The 22,500-nt window shown below is 37.5% G+C and overlaps 1 protein-coding gene across 11 annotated transcripts in view; it reads right to left on the reverse strand.

The window, feature by feature from the left end:
- LOC143024863 (uncharacterized) overlaps nucleotides 1–22,500 on the reverse strand; it is a 201,958-nt gene that overhangs the window by 129,195 nt on the left and 50,263 nt on the right. Inside the window, exon 1 of one of the 11 annotated variants that reach the window (XM_076184193.1) lies at nucleotides 1,969–2,392. The exons of the other annotated variants lie outside the window; for them this stretch is intronic. The gene's annotated coding sequence lies outside the window, so the exon portion shown is untranslated. Of the gene's footprint in view, nucleotides 1–1,968; nucleotides 2,393–22,500 lie in introns of those variants that run through there. 11 annotated transcript variants of the gene reach the window in all.

Raw genomic sequence — 22,500 nt, forward strand, 5'->3', positions numbered from 1 at the left:
ATCACTAGAAAAATAAAAAATTAATTTGCATGAGCGGAATACGATCATTTCTGGCCCTCTTCCTTGAAAACCCGGAACTTCACTTGGAGTAGGAAGACAACGCCGTTTACATTGAGCTCGTTTGATGACGCGAGTCAATCGACAACGATTTTTGAGTTCACTATCGCATCTTAATGACTAAGCACAAGGATAATACGCGTCTATCAAATCATCAAGGGTAATTACTTTAACCGTTTTTTCTTCCTTTTTTCAGTATTACTAACCTATTGTTGTGATCCGAAAGCACTACCATAATAAATCTTGATGGGCCTCGATATACACGTGTAATGCATATTTTATGTCAAAAAGCTGAGGGGAAATTTATTAATTCCATTCAAAACCGTGAATTTACAATCCTCATACAATATCTAGCCAACAATCTAATGGAAAGAAATATTCAATGAAATAAACTATTTCAGAGGTATACCCTGAACTAACATAATTACGCTCCGCTGGATAAACGAAAATACAAATGAATGACTAAATATCTTTCGCTGTGCAGTGATGGGAGGGGAGGAGGATTCTTGGGTTGATTAAAATTGCCTGACATCAATTAAAACAAATACACAAATGAACAGTAACGAAAAGGCCCTTTCGTTGCTGAATAAAATCCCATGGTTTCATTACTAACATAGAAACTACCCACCCTTCATTGAGATGGGTTTCACTCTCGCTACTGAGGTTTCCCACAGCCGAATAGAATTGTATAGAATTGTTTGGTGGATGCTAGAATATTGGTAAACGCATTACACAGCACTAGAATTCACCTTGAGTACACATCAATCAAAATATTGAAAAATCCTACATTCTACCATCCCATCCCGAGTGAATATTTCCCATTGTTTTTAGACGGATTCGAATGCTATCCGCGGAGGGCACAGCGTATATATACTGCTTTTAACCCACCGGATTTTGCACAATTGGAAATTTTCTTTTGCCTTAGGTTATGGCGTTGGAAAGTGGGTTTTACTCAGCTTGGAAGAACCTTTCGGCCATGCACAGTTCACCTACCATCTCAGTCCCTCTCCATTAATCCTGTACAGTGTTTTGCAACTAACTGGAAAAATTCCAAGGATTTTCATTTCGAGAAACCAAGCAACTTTAATTATGTTAAAGGAACGGTTACACAAGGCAGATAAAAAACATGCAAAAATACATACATCTTTTGAAAAAATGGAGGGAAACAGCTATTTTCATAAGTAAAACAAACAAAATTTATACAGTAATATTTTCTTTGTAGAGCTTTGGAAAACAATATCTGCATCACTGCTCGTTTTCTATGTGATGCAAAGTTTTCGCGAGTCAATTGCTATGCACCACCCACGATCACTCCCAACACTAGCTCGTGAAACAATTGACATTTTAATGAACTCTTGAACACAGCTTCCTCTGCTAAGGCGTTCAATTAATACAGAAACAATCATATAACACACGAACTCCATTTGTGGATTTACAAAACCACCTTCATGAAAGCAGTAGCATGTAATATTTAGAATAGAATTTATGTTACTAGTTGTTTTTGTTAGTATTCCCACAAATGGTTTGATACTTCGCTAGAATTTCAATAGTCAATAAACTTATCTTGATCAATAAAATTGCAACTGACTGTTTTCGGTAATGTATCCCACGATTCATCTTCTGTAATATTTGGCGCTAAATTTTCAATATTCAACTCAATTCTTCCGCAGGTCGCAATTGCTTAAAAGTGTGTTTACATGTAAATCTTAAGGTTTGGCTAAGTTCGTTTGAAATGTATGGATGACTGCTTACTACAAATCACAAATACCCTCAAACCTCGAATAAAATATTAACACTGCAATATAATCGAAAATAACACTGAATAACAGTTAAATCTAAATCAAAAGTGCTTGCTACTTTTGGCAGTTACCTATGGAATAAAAACGCTTGACCAACAACAGTATGCCTCACCTTCCTCTGGCGGATTACGACAATCCAACTTCCAATCAAAGAATGATCTCACGTCTGCTATCTTGAATTTGTGGCGCCAAAACGGTGATGGGAACTGAGAAAGTGAAAGATAAAGTGCAGCATATACAGAAAGCCACAAAACTTCAAGCCAGCCCAGTGTCAACAGAGCAGACGACACAGCTACCCTTCTCGATTGCATGAGGAGAAAATGCCTTCCAGCTTCACTATCAACTCGTATTTTGGGCTGTGACGATAACCGAGGGACGAATAACAACACAAGAAGTTCTGCTCATATGCCATTGTCTGGTATAGACGACACATACACCCACGCACAAATAAAAAGTGGAAAACGTTTACAGACGTCGAGAATAGTACGATCTCCTGGTCACTCCACGCACTCTCAGCTTGCACTGATGTACGATTTGTGCTCTGTCTGTGGGTGCACCGCTGCCTTGCCACAGCGAGAATGTTTCTATTCACTAGGTACGAGATCATGTTCCTTTGTTTCTTCCTTTCATTATTGTCTTCCTCCCTCCATTTGCCAACTATACCACGACAAAAACAGATTTATGATTCGTGATGACGGGTACAAATATGTGCAAGGTACCGTCTATGTATACCAGAAAAAGATCAAGGTTTTTAAGTGAAGGATTTGAGTGAAATCACTGGGACTCAAACCTTGACGCGCTGGTTTAACTTTGTTATTCTGCTCAGGCTTGCATCCCAGTGACTTCCCTCACATCCTTTCACTCGGAAAAATAACAAAGAACAGCACACGCTGTACTGTAGACGGTCTAAGACTGTACCGAAAAATACGTAATAACATTTGGGATAACACTATCGTAGCAAAAACAAGTATCAATCCGCCTTGGTCATCACCGTAGCACTCATAGTGACGATCAAAATGAGAAATGGGTATTGCTTACATCGTGAGGAGAAAGATTTGGCGAAGAAAAATCCCCTTGAGATTCGTATTGGGAAACGTCGTAGTCTGACTCAGCTCCCGTTAAGGCCACTGTGGTGAAGCGTAGAGATAGCTGTCCGCCCTAATCACAGCAGGCTTCAAAGTGATGATTGGACATTCCACTCAGTCAGTGACCCCTCGTGAACGGACAAATAAAAGAGCACAGCAAGGTACCTGAAATGAGACCCGCCGCTACGCAGACGGACAAAAATCTGCCGGGAACCAGAGTACAAGAAAAGGTGGTTTTCGGTACAAATGGGTTACCAGACGTAGACTGCTTCATTACCGAGGTAGTGATACTACGGAAATGAATGAAACAGCCAGCTAGGCAGCCTGAGTAAAAGGAAAACTGCCACGAAGAGTAGAGTTAATTCCAAAACCTGCAGACGCCACCAATAGGAAAATAAACTCACAAACAATCGCGTGTGTGTGCAAGAACACGCGCGCGCGACTGGGAAATAATTGATGGGGTGTACGAAAAATAGTTGCGTAAAACATTAGATGATAAATCTAAGCACGAAGATTGCGTCAAACACTTCATGATTAATTTCTCTCGGCGTTTACAAGTATACATGAAGCGGCTTGGCAGGACCGTGTTGCTGAGGGAAAGTTAGGGGATGTTTCAAGGGAAGATATGCATGTATATAAGGACTCAGAATGGTTGTCCAGTGTGTCAAGGAGCTATGCCACCTAATCTCTCTCTGACGCGCGCACACACACACACACGTACACAAATTATTTTCCAATAATGATACCTGGTTTTAAATTCATATATGGTTTTGATTTGTGCTATATCATCTTGGATATTCTCTTATTCTCCACTTACTATTTCCCATTTCAAATTCATATATTGTTTCAGCTTATGTAATCTCCTACGCCAGGGGTGGGCAACCCTCGGCACGCTTGCAAAACCTGGCACGCGAAATCCAGAGCTCACCTTAAAATAAAAAAAAACTAATAGATCTCCCAACTAATTTTGTATGACCATTGGTAACCGCATGCTCCGCTGGGTGGAGGATTGGCGCCCTTATAGGTGAAGGGAGCGTGTTCACACTTAAATGTAGGCCTACGATTTTACTCCGTTGGTACACGAATTTTTTTTAATAATAAACAAAGAATTGGCTGATTTTGGCATCCACATTTAGAAAAATTGCCCATCCCTGTTCTAGAATGTTCCATGAGTTTACGCATCTGTTTGGAAATTTGTGTTTCCACATCCCTCTGACGTGCGGTTTTTTTTTTTTTTTTTTTACCTTTGTCCATGATATCATGAAGCCTTCTTATCTCAAATGAAGTCTTAAATGTCAACCACGTTCACCTCCTTCAATCCTCTTAACACTGCAATCAAGTCTTCTTTTTTCTCTTCTTCTTCTTCTTCAATTCTACTGATCCCAAGGAAGCAATCCCACCTGCTTTGTACATCTTCACAAGTAATTGCACGCGTGGCAACGATCGCCCATACCATGGCATAACAGCAAATTGCCCACTCATGCTCATGGCCTATAATATCCCAGTACAGTATGTACAGATTAGCTAATAAAGACACTAAAATATATTTGACATATTAGACCAATAGCTATATCAAAGCAGAATGGAAGCAGCCCCTTCAGAAATGATCAGGCACGTTGCTCACCCTAGACAAGCATGATTTGAAGAGACATTTTGATAGTAAAACTGAATGGACGACTTCTCCCATTGGATAAGAGTCTGAGCCTCATTTTTATCACAAGAAAATAAACATATTAAGATCAATAACAAGCACAGGTTTTGTCAGCAAAGGGTTAGTATTACCACAATCTGCAAAATTTTCTTAATTAAGAGCCATACTTGTATCCACGGAATGGTGCCCAACAGTCAAGACAACATATACACCCTACAAATGAAACAAATCATAGTATTAAGAATAATGACAGGATGCACCAAAATCACCATAACAGAACATACATAAAAAAAATATAAAAAAATCCCCCATTGAAGAACCCATGAGGAACACAATCCCCATGCAAGATCCCTTACCAATCACACACATCCATTAGCATAATACTTAAACATCTACAACACCTTACTATCCTCACGCCACATATCCATACAAAAACACATACACAATAAGATCCACAAAACAAGCATTCCGAGGCTGTCTCAATACTCTACATTCCACCAAACACCACAAGACATCTGCCCAAGAAAGATATCCCTTCCACAGCAAGCAAAAATCAAATTAGCACGTCTGTATTTAGGACACAATCCAACTTTCAAATAATACCGATACAGAATAGGCCTAGCTACAGATAGCATACTGCCCCAGATACAATCACCACACAAAAGACAGCGAGCTCCTTATCTTACCATTGCCCTGCTCTAGTTTTACTCACATGACAACACAATCTCTTTCATAAAGTAGAATTAGAGGTGGCGGTACACTAGGCTAGCATGCTACTTGTTTTTGCTTCTTCGTTTGAGCAGAAACGACTTCCGTTACAATACTCTAACATTTCCTTAAGAACATCTCAACATTGTGTTTAACATTCGTATAGATTCTTCTCTTAGGTCGTCATTCAGCTTCTCATTCTATGACGCAAGAGTGATTTGACATTTGGAAATTAAAAAAAAAAAAAAAAAAAAAAAAAAAAAAACGTAACCGAAGCAGTTTCTACTCAAACGAATTAGCAAAAGCAAGTAGCATGCCAGCGAGAAATGTGTAGTGTGCCGCCACTTTTATGGGTAAATCCAGTGGCTGTTGCCGGTTACTTAAGGCCGCGGGCCTGTGCAAGAGAGACCAGGGGGCAACGGATTAATCTTCGATTCTTTAAGGATGACAGGACTAGGCTGGGAATCATTATGATTGCTGTTCATTTAATTTTGTCTCATATCTTTCGCTGTGTGGGGACCATACCTCAATCTTGGATAGATCTGTCTCTCTGTTTTTTTTTAAATAATTTCTTCATCCACGTAATGAAAGGCCAATTCAATGTTCTTTGGTAATCCGCATGTCACCCCCACAATCTGACTGATATGTTTGTCAGGTGGTTTCCTATCCCTTAGCAATACTTCTCTATCTTCTCTCGCCTTTGTAGTTGTCTGCATATTCCAATCTTGGATAGATGAGAGTCACTATGATTTTTTTGGCATAATTTCTCCATATTCAAAGGCCAATTGAATGTTCTTCAGTAATCCATACATCTTCTCTTCATGTTTGCCAGGTTACACACTATCCCAAATCTTCTCGTTCGTCTTTGTAATTGTCTCAATTCCTGCTGAATAATTCAACTGTGATCTTTTCCAGCTAGCACCCACTTCCAAAACTCTGAGATTTATGACATTGTAATTGATTTTCTATTCATGGCTCTAGACGTATATGGTGCTTATTTCTTTTAACAATTTCACTCTCTTCACTTTCTTATTCTTTATGAAATACTGTCAAACTCCTACAGTCCATCACATCCATTACAAAAACAACCCCAACATTATTCTAACGAAAATCTACATTAACCAACCCCAATATCCCAAAGTATGTCCATACAAAAACTGCATAAACAAACAATGGCAGCTTAAAAGATAGACACATTCTATATGCCACCAAACTTCACCAGAAATCAATCTAATTGAGAAATCACTCCCGAGGCAGACATGGGTCCCACTGGTGTGTCTATTTTCAGGTTCGCATGCGAGATGAAACCAGTACCAATAGAGAATCGACCTGGCAACAGACACCAATTGTCCCAGATGCAACCACACGGAAGACTCTGAGCACCAGATACGACCAGTAGCGTGCTGAGGGGGTGGGGGTCGTAGATCCAAATGAGTGGAGGGGGGTCATCCAATCAGACCATTTTTTTTTGGGGGGGGGGGAATAATACATTTGGTTGATGTATATCTAAACTGAATGCAGTGTTTTTTATGTTTCATCTCTGTTTACATATTCAAAATATCTTCCTTTCTCATAACATTTCTCAGTACTATGAGGCCTTATACTTGAGTCTTTGCGACACACAGTCGAGAAGGTGGCCCCAGGCATCACAAGATTTCTGCACGTCAATGAATAGGACACTGTTCTTCTCTCACCCCTTCCAGACAGCCACACAAAATCTCCTCACTCAGTGATTTATGAACCGTGGTGGTGGTCGTGGCCGGTTTCCTATGGGCCATGGGTATACTACAAGAGAGAATCGAGACAATAGATTTGTTGATATTTCAAGCACGAGACATAGAACCATAAACATTGCAAATCAAATAGAAGCAATAATGACAAGCATAGATACATAAATATCCCAAAATAGAATTAAATAAATAGATAAACGAGGTTAAAGGAACAGGACACTTGTTATGGTGTTTCCGCTGACATATCGGATTAAAGGAGACCGAATTTAAAGGAAAAGGAAGCACATTGGACAGAGACCTTTGTCCATTTTCATTATGTTGAACGGCGATACCGTATGTGAGGGTCAATATGCACCGGGTGCCTGGGAACAATGGGACTGACTGATTTCTTTTTTCTGGCTTAAAGAAAAACTTACGATTTGCATGCAAATGTGTACGTGGATTAACAGAAATTATACTTAACCTACTAGATTATAACCTAAGTGCTAATGATATAAAAAGGAAGAAAGAAAAGACTTGAAGAAAATCAATAATAGGAGAGAAACTTTTATGAAATGGACTAGGGTCCAAAGCAAAATTACCACTGGAATGAAACATGGGGTGGGGAGAGCAAGGTTAGAAATGAGTAAAATAACCTGGCGGCAGTCAGAATAAAATAAAAGGAAAAGGTACTATCCAAAATGACGTTGACGTACAGTGCTGGGAAATCTAATAGAGGTGTTCAGATGGATCAAGGGCTTTAACAATATTGATGCAGACAAGGTCAGCATATTAAGACAACAGGGCAGGACTCGCATAATTGGATTAAATTGGACAAATTTAGATTTAAGGTGGAAATAGAAAAGAACTGGTTTACCAATAGAGTGGTTAACGAATGTAATTGACTTAGTAACCATTGTGTGCACTGAAACTATCGTTGTTTTAAGAGATGGTTAGACAACTTTATAGATGGGGATGATTGGTGGTAATGGACAAGGAACTGCCAAGTTTAAGCCTTATGGTTTCTTCCAGTCTCCTCCACTCTTATGTTCTTATCTATCCAAGGAAGGAATGGGAGACAGAACGAAACAAAAGAAGCCTCGGACGAAAAGAAACAAAGAAAACGGAAGAGTCTGGTTGCTGGATCCCCTCATGCGTCATTGTCCCCATAAGTTTTTATAAAGTCAATACGTTAGGGACTTAGTGACAACGCCACGAACCAGAATCACGTAGCATCCTTTCATGAGCACAAACTAATCTCCACTCAATGAAGAATGTTGATCACTCCTCCACACACTTCCTCGTTTTTTGTTACTAACCTCCTTATTTCCCACTTTTACAAACACCATGACTTATCTTCGGCGGGATCATGGATGAGAAAATACTGTCTCATCCATGACACGATATTGTCTCTAAGGACAGAGACTAAATGACAACGGAGAATAAATGCTCCGACTGCCGAAGACAGGCACACAAAAGCATTGAGGAAGAAGGAAGATTAAGGCAATTATATGTAATCAAAAACGGAGGTATGGTAAAAATGAAACTATATAAAAGGAAAATAAATATTCTCTACTAAAGATAAAAAGGCACATAAAATCATTGAGGAAGAAAGGTTAAAGCAAATATATGCAATGAAACAAATGAGGAATAGTATGGTAAAGATCAAACCATATATCCAAAAAGAAAATATAACGAGAAAGTTATAGAAGTAACAACAGTGAAATAAAAATGTGGAAAGATATAAGTAAATAAAGGATAATATGAGACCCTTAAGGAAAAGAATGTAAAATATTTTATATAAAAAATAGTTATAAAAAACGGAGATGCAGATCATAGAAGTATACAAGAAACAGAGCTGACAAATATGGAATGAGGTGAAGAAAACACACTATTTCAAAAGGAAAGGGGGATGGAAGAGGACAAATAGTAATACGAGAAGGACAATTACGAAAAGGACGGAAACAAACATTTAAGAATATGTCGAGATGGCATGTAAAGCAGAGCCAGACATAAATTGCACGAAAGAATAGGACAAATAATGTCGGACCGAAAAAAAATAGATAAATGTGGAGCAATAATTTAGCTGGACCAGACAGTTAAAACTAAAAATGTATCAAACATTTATTGTTTTGTTTTGGTGATATATTTCATTATGTTTGTTCTGGCTAATACCACACGGTTTTATTGAGCTGAAAAGTGGATTTGAATCAAAACGGGAACTTAATCACAATGGAAATCGTCGTCGTCACGTGTCAAGGAAAGCGGAGAGGGGTGGAGATACTCGTTAAGAAAAGTATAACGAAAGAGTCCATCAGCTTGATTGTAAGGGTAATTACCACCAACCACCCATGGGGCCAGAAAGCGTTTAAGGAGATAAGTTTAACTCCTTAGTTAGCCAATGGGTCACGCACAGCATACTAAATTAGAATAGCTTGGCCGCCTTCAAGGAAATGAGAGAATAGGAGACGGACGCCCTCAGTCGTCATTGAGTGACTCATGGCGTAAGCTCCTCAATACGTGAGAGGTTAAAAGAAAAATACTGATATAGGTGGGTCATAACATCAAAATATATTTTGGTGACTACTGCACAGCTATGCACAGAAAATAAGACATTCATGGAGATGGGAGAATACACAGGAGAAAGGCGAATATTTGACATTACTAAAAGAATCAGGCAAGTGTATTGTTTTTATAAAAATATTCATGCTATAGTATTAAATGAAATTACATTAAAATGGAGAGAGGCGAAAGAGGATTTTGCTCATCATACATTTAGAATACATTTCGCACTGACGAAAGTGACGTTATGAAAATAACATTCTTACGAAGTGCAAAAGACATATGACTGCAGTCGAGGAAAAACAATAAGTAATATGGAAGAGTAGCTGGCATATGCCATTGGGAATATAAATAATATATACAAGAAATGAAAAAAGGAATGTCAAATGCACGATTGACAACGAAAAAAAGCTGCACTATTTGGCAAAGCTCGACTTGCGACATTAACGCATTCAAGGAGAAAAAGGAGTATAAGAATATTATTGGAACAGGTGAGTAGAAAGAAAATGGGTAGAATCAACAGCAAGATACGCATGATTGGATGAAAATAGAGTGCGAAGAGAATTAATGACAGGGAAGATACAATAGGGGAAATGGGAAATGGAATGCGACAAAAAATGGGGTCAGAACAAAGTACAAGTTGTGAACGGCAGTGAAATTGTAAATATACAATTGCGCATATGTGCAGGACTGTACAATAAATACAAATACATCTCAACAATGTGTCTAACATTCGTATTCTATGTTTAATTTCTCTTAGTTCATCATTTAGCTTCTCACTATATAACGCAAGAGTAATTTGAGATTTGGAAACTCTAAAACAAAAGTTCGTCACCGAAGTCGTTTCAACTCGAACGAAGTAGCAAAAGCAAATAGCAACATGCTAGCGAAAAATGCCTAGTGTGCCACCACCAAGACTGTCTTCTCGTGAGCGTTAGAATGTTTGTGACTGACGTGTGGAATTTCTTCAGCCGTAACTTTGTTTTCATTCTTATTTTCTTTTGGCTTTGTCATAACTCCAGCACGTGCCAAACAGAGAAAGCGGAATATTTCTATATATCCAAAATAATGACATACAGATCAGTGCGTTTTCACTAAAGAAAACGCGAACCCTAAGCTGCTATTATTGGATTGGAATGTCTGCCAATTTCTTCTGTGTAAATAATGTCACCCCTTCTGGGATTCTCACAGTGGGCTATTTTTCCTCCCACATCCTACTTCCAACCTCCATTTGAATAACTAAAATATGACTTCACTCACATAAATCTAGACTTCTCTAAGAACATTTCAACATTATGTCTAAAATTCGTAAAGGTTTACAAAGTCTTAGTTCATCATCCAACTTTGCTAAATATGACGGAAAGTTAATTTGATATTTGGAGATCTGAAAACTTGAATATTGTATCCGAAGTCGTTTTTACTCTAACGAACTCAACGGTCGTCGCTGGTGAAGCCCCTGGAAGCCTAGTATATTGATAACCCCCCCCACCCTTTTCAATACCAAAGAAGCACCGTGGAAATGAATGGTAGTTTGGCACAATTCGAAATAAAAGAAAATTTGCCACCTGGTGTGGGAGGGGCTAATTGATGTACTTATTTATCTCAAGGTTGAGAATAGATTTTTTTTTATGAATGTCACATTATTACAATGTATTTTGGAATCAACCTGATATATAAGGATCTGAGCTAATCTGTCTCATGCATCACACACTAAGTCGAGACTGTACAAATTCACACCAGGCTCAATGACCTCCTTATAGGTCGATAGCCTAAAAAAGAAAAAAAAAAAAAAAACGTCAAATTTTGATGGTGCAAGCGAGGTTACATGGGCTCATAATCCACAGCTCCGTCCCTCGTTAGCCCTTTTGATGCGTTGTGAATTTATTCTGGCTGCCGCCAGGCGATTTTATTCAGCCAAAGGAACTCCCTGTATGATGACAGGGTTAGGCTCATCTCGTTTAACATTTTCATTTTTTTATTTTTATTTTTCTTTGGGCTGCAGCTAGGCCAGCCGATTTTACTGAAGGTGTTATCACACTGGGCTATTCTTCCTCCCACATCCTACCTCCAACCTCCATTTGAATGACTAGAATATGGCCTCGCTTACAGAAATCTAGACTTCTCTAAGAACATTTCAAGTGTGTCTAGCATTCGTATATTGGTTTACCATCTCTTAGTTCATCATTCATCTTTGCTATATATGACGGAAAGATAAATCGATACTTGGAAAATTATATATATATATATATATATATATATATATATATATATATATATATATATATATATATATATATATATACATATATATATATAAATATACTCGTATATTATGACCGAAGTCCTTTTTACTCAAACGAACTCTCATTTGTCAGCGCTGGTGAAGCCCGTGGGAGCCCAGTGTGATAACCCTTTGAGCCGAGGGAACTCGACACCCCTCGCCCTACCTGCAGACACGACAGGGTTAAAGGTCCTGCGTGATCAACTTAATCTCTTCGCTGCTGTGACTTCGTCTTCACAGATGAATGAAGTCATTTCCCGTGAACCAAAACGGCAAAATGACTTTCACCTTTTCATTTTTTTTTTTTTTGGGGGGGGGCACTTTAGAGCTCTTTTTTTTGGGGGGGGGCGAATGGTGATCGATGCGAAATATTTTTAATTTCTGTTATTCCTTCTTCCTCCTGCCTTCCTAACCTTCCTCCCCTACTTTCATTACTTCACCTCTTCGGCGCAACAGTGTCCCATAATAGAAGACCAAATTCTGAGCTACGGAAAAATAAAGACATCCTACAAGAGTGTCGCCAAGACATCGAGGTTAAAGTGAATATACACATTTCTAACATTATTTAACAAATCTATAAATAATACTAAATCTATAAATAACAACCTATAAACAATCTATAAATATCAGTACGACCGAATTTAAATAATTAACGATATTCCATTATCGCTTGCATCTTTACAAAAACAAACGTTCAAAGTCTGACACAAATTCAACAAGTGGATGACTACGTTTCCTTTGTTTAGGTGGTGTTTATAAGGGGCTATCACACTGGGCTATTCTTCCTCCCACATCCTACCTCCAACCTCAATTGGAATAACTAGAATATAACTTCGCTTACAGAAATCTAGACTTCTCTAAGAACATTTCAACAGTATGTCTAACATTCGTATAGATTTACAATCTCTTAGTTCATCATTCAGCTTTGCTATATATGACGGAAAGATAATTTGATATTTGGAGATTTGAAAAATAAAACATTGTAACCGAAGTTTTTTTTTTTTTTACTAAAACGAACTCTCAACTGTCGTTGTTGGTGAGGCCCGTGGAAGCCCAGTGTGATAACCCCTTAAGACTTTCACCAAGAGACAATAGCTTTATCAACAAGAACTGCCTCACTCTCTGAGCGTTCAGGGTCTCTCCTCGTATTGGCAGATTCTCTCAGATGACTCCGATTGCCAAATGTTTTGACAGGTGGGCCCGGGTACCAAGACAAATGAAGGCGAGTTGGCAACTCGGTCTGCATTTGTGAGTGCCTATATTATGCCCTTGTTATTGGCGTTTGAGAGTTATGATTGGCTCGATGAAGGGATGGCATCACGCGCCATCATCCTGGTAATTGTGTTTAATACTTGGTCAAACGCTCATGAATGTGAATTATAGTTTGCATACTAATTTAGACTGGCCCTGATGTGTTCATTCCAAATGGTATTTCTCACTAGGCATACCATACAAGTGAATCAATCTGTTTGACGTGTCACAATAAAACGAGTAATCTGCAGTATGAAGTTAAGTTTTCATTGTCGTAAATTCATCTAGCGTATCTTTTAGTCATTAATTGATTAAATAAATAGGTGAATGAACAAAATGAATAATAAATTAATATATATATATATATATATATATATATATATATATATATATATATATATATATATATAATATATATATATACACATATATGAACACCCAGCATTGTGTGCTCATGCACTTAAATTAAGTCGATGGTTCTTAACTGTTTCAATTATTTTCATCCCCTTCCAATTAGGCTATGCAGCCCCGTAAATTATCAATATGTCTGTTGCTGTTTCCATCTCTTTTGTATTCCTTTGTAAGTAAATAAATTAATGTAAGACAAGAACGCTTACAGTTTCAATCCTTCCACACGCAGAAATAAATTTAGCTTCATTAATGTAATTCTTGCAGCTTTTATGTGTTCGCCCTGCATTTACTAAATAATGCATACATTGCGGTGAAAATATGAATTCATCTCGACGACTCCTGCTGTTCAACTTTTTGTTTTGTACAAAATATTGGATTTTTTTTCACTAAATTTCATTATTTCACTATTAAGAATTAGAGGGCCCATGTTCTCCATGCAGTATGGCAATGTTACACATTTCATGCGTTTTGAATACAAAGATTTTACTGAAAAATGTTTTTTTAATCTTCTAAGGGTTTTCTTCGTCATATTAATCATAGTTAAAATTGTAATATAATATCTAATATATTATGCAGGAACCCGTCTAGCAATTAATCGCAGTTACCGTATATACATAATTTTCCTTTTGTAATAAAATATTACGTTTTTACATGTCGACTCTACGAATTAAACTTGCATGTAAATGTTGTTTGTTTAATCTCCGAAAGCTATAGTAATGGTTTATTATTAAAAGAACAAAATTGGTTTTGGGTATGAATTGGCTTACGGTGATCACGTGAACATGTATGCGGTATGCCAGTTCCCACAAACGAGTTAATCTTTTACCACAAAATTCCCACAAGGAAATCTGGATTTCCACATTTTCCCCACAAAAAGAAGGAATTATTATGTAAACAAACAAGTTCATTGCAACATATAATTTGCTCACAAAACATCCCATGTGAGCAAATTTCTCACAAATTCGTGGAAAATTCCCACAAAATGGCATCGGTGCGATGTGTGTACCGTCAAAGCATTTTGAGTCTTGATGGTTGTAGATAACAATGAGAAATTATAATACTCAAAAATAAAATCGGGACCATTCATTATTTACAGTTGTCGCAACCAAGATCAATATTTAATTAGAATTGTATCCAAAATATAAAATTCCACATAGTCTCACTTCGTTGTAAAAATTTTATCGCATATTATTTTGGTCACAATTAAAGTAAAAGATTACTCTATGACGTAATCCCATCGAGTTGTTATGAAGTTACGTTTATATGCTTACAACAAAACATTAATTACCAAATTATTCATGGGAAAGAAGGAAAAGATAAAAAATATATAAATAAACTAGAAATGACTACACAAGAATCCACAGTATAAAGAAAAATTGTATGAAAGTGACAGTTACCGACAAGTCTATCGAAATAAACTCCAAACGTGAGGACGTCGCCCTTATTACTACGACGTTTCGCTTGTTACAACTTTTTCAAATACTTGAAAAAACTGTTACAAGCAATATGTTTATTTCGATAAATAAAATTTGACATGCCTATCTAGGGTAAATTGAGACACAGGGAAGGAATATTCAAACTAAAAGTAGTCGGTGAGATATGTAAGGAAATTTCAGCTCAGGGTGAAATAATGAATGATCTTCAGAGAAGAGCAGTTTTGTAAAGCAAGAAGAGACGACCAAAATATATACTTATAAGTGAAGGAAGCCCTCAACCTTATGGAATCACTTGATGTGAGAAAAACTACAGGGCTTGAGGGTTCTCAAAACTAGATACTTGAAGAATGTAAGGAAAAACTGGAGGACAAGGTCACAGCCTACTTGTGTGCTCATTAAAAGAAGGGATAACGCCACAGGTTTTTGAAAAGGGCTCACGTGGTACCAATTCACAAAGGTGGAAGTAATGAGACACCACTGAATTATAGGCCGGCATCAATGACCAAGAAAAGAGTGGAATTATGTAAAAGGATTGTGAGACATCAGTGGTCATATATCTTGAAAAGATGAACATTTTGACGGACAGTTTGGACTCTGATTTTGAAGGTCACGTGTATCGAATCTATTAAGCAACTACTCGTAAGTGATTGATGTACTGCAAGAGAGGGGACTACTTGGTGGACTGTGTGAACTTCGATCTGAGAAGGCCTTTGATATGATTAAGTATCTCACGGTCGACTTGTGTTGAACCTGGAGCACATTGGAGGACTAAAAGTTAAACTATTCGAATGGATGAAAGATTTTTTAAAGAGCATGTACATGAGGATATACACACGCACACGCGCGCACACACACACACACACACATATAGTGTAAACATATATATATATATATACATATATATATAATATACATATATATATACATATATATACATATATATATATACATATATATATATACATATATATACATATATATATATACATATACATATATATATACATATACACATATATATATATACATATATACATATACTGTATATATATATATATATATATATATATACATATATTTGAAGAAGTTATCATACCTTGGAGAGTAAGAGACAGGACCCAACATATGTATACTACACTTAAATGCACACATACAAACACGCACGCACACACACACACACACACACACACACACAGAAGCTTCACTAGCATTGTAAACCGTTATTGCCCAGCTTTGCCTACATATTGGTCTATATACCAACTACGAACTCTCATCCCTGTTGATGACATGTCCAGCACATGATTTAACATCACTAATCTCTCTCTCTAACACACACACACACATACACACAGCTGCTCAAAACGTAGACACAGGTGCCTTGCATCCATTGTGTCAATAACATAAGGGTATGAACTTTAAGATCCTCAAACATGCCAATTGCCTTGCTTGTAATCACGTGACAGATCTGCTTGGATGCGGTTGTGCGCTTAGGTGGGATTGTATTTGTGTGTGTGTGCGTGTTTGTTTGTGTGTGATTCACCACGGTCTTGGGTCACGTGTTGGGCTTATGATCCACAGCTATTACCATCCCGGGTGTAAGTTCAGAGTTTATATATGGCATGATCTATGGGTAATACTACTGTGACCTTACACACACACGTGTATGTGTGTCTGTATTCACCTAGTTGTATTTTACGGGACGAGAGCTATGCTCGTAGTGGCCCGTTTTCGTATCTCTCCACATCCAGATTATTCTTAAAATCGTGTATAGTTCTGGCATTCAATGTTCTCTGCTCAGTTTGTTCCAGACATCAATCACTCTATGTGGGAAGGTATTCTTTAGTTCATTTTCGTGTCCTCTTGTTTCTCTTCTGTTCCACTTTAATAAATCGTCTCTATCGAGAATTTCCATCCCTTTCATAATTCTGAAAATGGTCAACAATTCGCCTCTTTCCCTTCTTTGTTCTAGTGTTGACAAATGTAATTTCTCCAATCTTTGTTCATATGTCAGATTTGACAGTGTAGATGCCATTTTTGTCGCTGCTCTTTGGATTCTTTCTAATTTTCTTATGTTCTTCTTTGTGCTAGGTGCCCACATTGTTACAGCATATTCTAATTTCGGTCTTATCAGTGTAACTATTTTTTTAACCATCTCCTCATCTATGTAGTCGAAGGCCACTTTCATTGATCTTAATAAGTTATAAGTCTCTCCAAATAATTTATTTACATGTTTATCAGGTGTCAAGTCACTTGAGATGATTACTCCTAGGTCCCTTTCTGAGTCGACTTTTTTGACTTCTTTGTTTCCAATTTTATATTGTCCCGAAACTCTATTTTTACTTTTTCCAAATTCCATTATGCTACATTTTTTAATGTTGAAGTTCATCTCATATCTCCGACTCCATTCCCATATTTTGTCCAGGTCATCTTGCAGCGATCTGCAATCTTCTTCTGTTCTTACTCTCTTGAGTAATTTGGCATCGTCAGCAAAAAAGTTCATGTAACAATTTACTCCCTCATCCATATCATTTATGTATATGGCAAACATTAAAGGAGCCAAAACAGAGCCTTGTGGGACGCCACTTTTCACATCTTCCCAGTTCGAATTTTTGTCTCTAAGTACCACTCTCATTTTTCTCCCAGTTAAGAAATCCTTCATCCATTCCAACAGTTTACCTTGAATTCCTCCTATTATTTCAATTTTTCTTATTAATTTTTTGTGTGGTACTTTGTCGAATGCCTTCTGCAAATCCAAGAAGGCGCAATCTGCCCATCCATCTCTTTCTTGTATTATCTCAATTAATCTCGAGTAAAAGCAGATTAGGTTTGTGGTGCACGATCTTCCACTTCTAAAGCCAAATTGTTTGGGGTTTATTATTTTGTTTTCTTCCAAGTGTTTGGTCCATTTGTTCCTGATGACCTTTTCGCATATTTTTGCTACTGTGCTTGTAAGGGATACCGGTCTGAAGTTTGTAGGATCTTCCCTATTTCCTCCTTTATATATTGGTATTGTGTTTGCATCTTTCCAATCTTGCGGCACCTTTCCCTCTTTGAGAGTTAAGTCAATTATCTTGTATAGTTTATCTGCCAGTTCGTCTACACACTCTTTCAGTATCCAATTTGCAATTCCATCTGGTCCGTGCGATTTCCTGACGTCTAGGTTTTTTATTTGGTCTCTTATTTCTTTCAACATGGGTGATCTTTCTTGTTGTCCATCTTCCCAAGATTGTGAGCTCCCAATTGTAAAAACAGACCAGAAATGTCTGATCATAACTTCTGCCATCTCTGTGTCATCTATATATTCTTTATCTCCTTCACACAATTTCACTATTTCATGCTTATCCTTTAGTTTGTCATTTATATATCTGTAAAAGAGTTTAGGTTGATCCTTACATTTGTCTATAACATCCCTTTCATAATCTCTTTTTTCTTCTTTCCTGCGTATATTCACATATTTGTCCCTAAATTTTATATATGTTTGCCATTTGGATATTCTTCTATCTTTTTTCCATTTCTTCCAGTCTTTGTCTCTCCTGTCTCTAGCCTCGCTACAACTTTTGTTAAACCAACACTTTATGTAAATCTCTTTTTGTTTCTTTTTGGTACATATTTGTTAATTCCTTCTTTGTACTTTTCTTTGAATATGTTCCATTTGTCCTCCATCTTTGTTTCCTCTTTAGAGAAGTTATCCCAATTTGTGTTTTGGATTTTTTTTTTTTTTTGTTTTACAAAATCCATTTTGTACATAAATCTTCCTTCTCTATGTTTATCATTCCTATCTACATTGTTCTGTTCTTTTAATTTAAACTCTATTAGTATATGGTCACCCTTTCCAATTGGTGTTTTATACACAATTTTGCTCACAATATCTGGTTCAGAAGTTAATATTAAGTCTAGTTTCGATGGTTCCTCGTTGTTTCTATATCTAGTATTTTCCTTAACCCATTGTGTTAGGGTGTATTCGATGGTCATATCCAGTAGAATGTTGCTCCAAAGTTCATCTCCCCCTTTAACTATCATTTCTTCCCATTGCATTAAAATCGCCCATGATTACTATGTTTCCACCCTCTTTCAGTAACCCTTTTAGCACATTCATTGTTTCTTCCAGTAATTTAGAATGTTCGCTGTCCGACCACGCATGTGTTTTTGGTGGTACATACACTGCTACAAATTTTCTGCTTTTCATCTTTTTGTTTGCAATTTTGATCATAATTACTTCTACATTGCCTTAGCCTTCAATAATCTTTGTCACATTTAGACCCTTTTTGGTCAATATCATGACACCTCCTCCTTGCTTGTCCATTCTATTTTTCACCCAGTGGTTGTATAGACCATGTCCCACTATACTTGTTGATAGAGGTCCTTTCAGTTTTGTCTCTACTATTCCCATGACATCAGGTTTTTCTGTTTCTAGATAGTCATTTAGTTCGTTGATTCCAGAGATCATGCCATCAATATTTGTGTATGCCACTTTTATTTTCATATTTTCTTTTCTTTTTTGGTTTGTTTCCATTTTTTGATGTACCATTTTTTCAGTCTCAAGTCCAGCACTCTCCAAAAAAAAAACTCGTTTTTTTTTCCGTCTCTGTTCTCTTCTAGTGTGTGTGTGTGTTTACCTAACTGTAGTAAACAAGGGTCCAGTATCCTCTTCTCTAATTTTCTAACATACCTTGACTCAAAATCATGTACAGTTCCAACTTATTCTATATCCTTGATTTCCAATTATCATGTCTGGATTTTAACTCATGTATTGTTTGAGCCTGGGCTATATCACCTTCAAAGCTATTCCGCATCTTTATACACCTATAACTGCATTTCTTCATATCCTTTAGACATATGGTCTTTCTTATTTGATTTCTATGACCTCTCGAAGCCCTTCCATCTTTAACCAGATATCTTATGTCAATGCAATATACGCCCTTTAGTGACCTGAATACTAATCAAATCACCTTTTTCTCCTCGATCTTCCAAAGTTGGCAGACAGAGTACTTTTAGTCTTTCCTCATATGGTTTATCTGCCAGGCTGGGGACCAGTTTGGTTCCTTCCTTTTGATTTCGCACACGTGCGCGCTCTTGTGTGTAAGTTCGTATGTGCGCGCGCTTACGTTATAAGGTTGGAGCGGTCTGCATCTCCATTCGTCAAACTTTACCTTAAACTCATTCGTGTTGTTGGCCTGGAATATATTTCTAATTTATTCCACAAATTGATGCATCCCTGTGAAAAGATGTGGTTCCTTACATCTTTTAAACAATGTGTCTTTCATGATGTGTGTGAGGGAGTGGTTAGTTATGTACGTGTTTAGAGTACTAAATGTATGCGTTTGTATTCACCTAATTGTAACATACAGGAAAGAAGGATTATGATTTCCTTTTTTGCGTGTATGTAATATAAAGTGATAGAATACAACTGAGATTAAAGACAGTCTCCAGGGATTCTTGAATATGAACTATAGTCCTTGCGCTCCAAAGTGTCCGTTCAGGGTGGGGAAGAAGCGGGAATTCCATCAAGTGCGACGTTGCCAATTTGGCCACCTGTCACCAAGTGACACATCGACGTGGCAGAAGGGGAAAAAGCGCTGTTTCCACAAGTCATAGAATTGGTTCAAATCGTTGTTATATTTAAAAAATTATACCCATGTAGAATACAGAAAAATATAAAAAGGTATATAGATGGGAAATAAGAGAGAGAGAGAGAGAGAGAGAGAGAGAGAGAGAGAGAGAGAGAGAGAGAGAGAGAGAGAGAGAGAGAGAGAGAGAGAGAGAGAGAGGGATATATTAAGGCTGATTTGGCAGAATGGCTCTCACGGCGTGTGCAGCATCCTGAAAGGACTCCTTGGAGCGCAGGGATCATAAGAATCCATCAGCATAGCATCTCCGATCTAGCCAATCGAGGGGCTTTGATTCGACATGGCCACCAGAATGGTACTATAGTCTGCGCCCCAAGGAGTCCGTTAAGGGTGTGGCATACGTTGTGGTAGATCAACCTTAGTACATTCCTCTCTCTCTCTATGTGTGTGTGTGTGTGTGTGTGTGTGTGTGTGTGATTCACCTTGGTCTTTGGATCACGTGTTGGACTCGTGATCGACAGCTATTTCCCTCTCGGAAGAGAGCTCAGAGCTCGTAGCTCGTATGACCGATCTATGGGTAATGCTATGACCTTACACGCACACACACACACCCAACTCCCCACCCACGAGAGTTGGAGTAACGACTCGAAGCGCAGGATTCGAACCAGGTACCGCCGGTACCGCCATACTGACAGTCTGAGACTCTACCAACCGTGTGTGTATGTGTGTGTGTGTGTCTCATTTCCCATCTATGTGCTATCCAGTTCTTTATATATTCTGTATAAAGTCAAGGAAGTTGTAGAGTACAATGAGTATCATCATTTTTTAGGATTATGACAACGATGATTACCTGTAGACCCCATCCCACCAGTCTCACCTGTGACACCTCGACGTGGCAACATGGGGAGGAAAAAGCGCTGTTGCCAAGTGTCATATATTTCATTCAAATCGTTGTTATAGTCCTAAAAAGTGATAATCATTGTACTATACTTGCCCTTCACTATATACAGAATTAAAAAATCAAATAGCACATAGATGAGACATAGGAGAGAGAGAGAGAGAGAGAGAGAGAGAGAGAGAGAGAAAGAGAGAGAGGGGGCGAAAGAGAGAGAGAGAGAGGGATGTACTAAAGTTGATTTGTCAAAATGCTAGTTGTAAATTACGACGTATGCCACACCCTGGACGGACTCCTTGAAGCGCACAAACTATAAATTTTATAATTTTTCTTCGACTCATTCAAATAATTATTTTTTCGTAAAGGAGATTAACATCGAAAAAAAACATGAGATAACGTCATAATACAAATACTACGCCGCAAAATTATCACCTTATTCTTTCACTGGTGCATACCGTATAGGAAATAGATCATTTGCGATGTAATATGGGAAAGACGATATGTATCATTAAAAGGTCATGGAATTTAAACCTCTTTCGACATGGGGAAAGATATACAGTTGATTCACATTTTATTGCAGTGCAATAAGCTGATTTAAATAGCTTGGATCACTTCAGCCATGAAGAATAAGTTGGTGCTACAATAAATTACAGAAATAATCTTTTAACTCAGACATATCAGGCACATTATTGTAAAATTGATAATTTGCATTATGGTTTAGTTCCCACTAGATTAGAAAAAAATATATATGAAATACAATGTAACGAAGATTATCTCTATACTTCCTCTTCAATGTTTTTCATAATGGATAATAAAGAGGTCAACGGCACGTCCTCATAGCTTAAGATTAATTAAACTTATCTGTGACCGTTTTCTGTGAACGTTGTCATACGTCATCCGCGTCCAAAGTGACTCACCTGAAATCAAAGAAGAAAAAAATCATGACATTAATGTTGTGCATTATACGTTGTGTTGGAATAGTCCAGAACAATTTTAAATTCTATATTTTCTGTATCATAATAGCACTGTGGCGAAATGTGAGAGTTCATCTCACCACACGTGGGATTCCTAGACGCAAAATTACCTCG

This window comes from Oratosquilla oratoria, chromosome 4 (genome assembly GCF_046742065.1).
Source record: "Oratosquilla oratoria isolate Oo_2021 chromosome 4, ASM4674206v1, whole genome shotgun sequence".
Taxonomy (NCBI): domain Eukaryota; kingdom Metazoa; phylum Arthropoda; class Malacostraca; order Stomatopoda; family Squillidae; genus Oratosquilla; species Oratosquilla oratoria.